The 1,413-nt window shown below is 43.9% G+C and overlaps 1 non-coding gene across 1 annotated transcript; it reads right to left on the reverse strand.

Moving 5' to 3' along the window:
- Positions 1-609: 609 nt before the first annotated feature.
- On the reverse strand, positions 610-682 carry trnaf-gaa (transfer RNA phenylalanine (anticodon GAA)). Its single transcript has one exon. It is a non-coding gene; the product is annotated as a tRNA-Phe (tRNA).
- Positions 683-1,413: the final 731 nt, after the last annotated feature.

Below are 1,413 nucleotides of genomic sequence, written 5' to 3' on the forward strand. Positions count from 1 at the left end.
CAAGTCGTTAATATAGATGATAAATAGTTGGGATCCCAGCAATGATCCCTGCGGCACCCCACTGATTACTGGTTACCAACCAGAGAATTAACAATTTATCCCGACTTTCTGTTCTCTGTTAGTTAGCCAATCCGCTCTCCATGCTAACATATTACCAACAAACCTGTGAACTTTTATCTTGTGCAATAACCTTTTCTGTGGCACCTTGTCAAATGTCTTATGGAAGTGCCATTTGTTCCTCTTTATCCACCCTTTTCGTTACATCCTCGAAGAACTCCAGCAAAGTTCTCAAACATGACTTCACCTTCTTAAATCCATGTTAGAAACATAGAAACATAGAAAATAGGTGCAGGAGTAAGCCATTCGGCCCTTCTAGCCTGCACCGCCATTCAATGAGTTCATGGCTGAACATGCAACTTCAGTACCCCATTCGTGCTTTCTTACCATACCCCTTGATTCCCCTAGATTCCCCTAGTAGTAAGGACTCCATCTATAGAAACATAGAAATTAGTAACACTCAACCGCTGAACAGCCCATCCCTCCAGCACTGTCTCGATAGAAAACTCGCTTCTCCCATTAAAATATCGGAAACGCAAAATCACCAGATATTGCCAAAACCCGGGATTGAATCAGGGACCTTTAGCTCTTCAGTCTAACGCTCTCGCAACTGAGCTATTTCGGCCGGATTCTGCCAGAACGAATTTTGACTCTGCCAGACCGAATTTTGCTTTTCCAAATATCTTGCTACTGCTCCTTTAATAATGGACACCAATATTTTCCCATCCACAGATGTTAAGCTAAATGGTCTAAAGTTTCCTGCTTTTTGTCTGCCTCCTTTTTTGAATAGGGGCGTTACATTTGCAGTTTTCCAATCTGCAACGGCTGGGGTAGGCATGCACGTGGAATGGGATAACGCACTTCGGCTGGTGGACGGATGCACTTGGCCTGGTGTAAGGCACGTCAGCTGGGTTGGCTTGCACTTGGACTGTGGTAAGGCATTTCGGCTGGGGAGGGATGTGCTTGGACTGGGGTAAGGAACTTTGGCTGGCCCTTCCTGACTTCTTGGGTGCTCTGTCCTCTTTTGCTTAAGGAAGTCAAAGTACTTCGAGTTATAATTTGCAAAGTCAGTGGTACCTTGGGATTTGCGGTTGAAGTTACACATTCCGGAACTTCAGGATTTGGTGTATCCCCCAAGCGGACCAATCATAGACAAAGGGTAGAGCCTGCTGGCCATTTTTGCAGTACCAATAAGAACATCATATCATAACATGATTCGGCAGTCAACATAGTTTTATGAAAGGGAAATCATGTTTGACATATTTATTAGAGTTTTTAAGGATGTAACTGGAAGGGTAGATAAAGGAGAACCACTGGATGTCGTATAGTTGGATTTCTAAAAGGCGTTCAATAAGG

This window comes from Pristiophorus japonicus, unplaced genomic scaffold (genome assembly GCF_044704955.1).
Source record: "Pristiophorus japonicus isolate sPriJap1 unplaced genomic scaffold, sPriJap1.hap1 HAP1_SCAFFOLD_421, whole genome shotgun sequence".
NCBI lineage: Eukaryota > Metazoa > Chordata > Chondrichthyes > Pristiophoridae > Pristiophorus > Pristiophorus japonicus.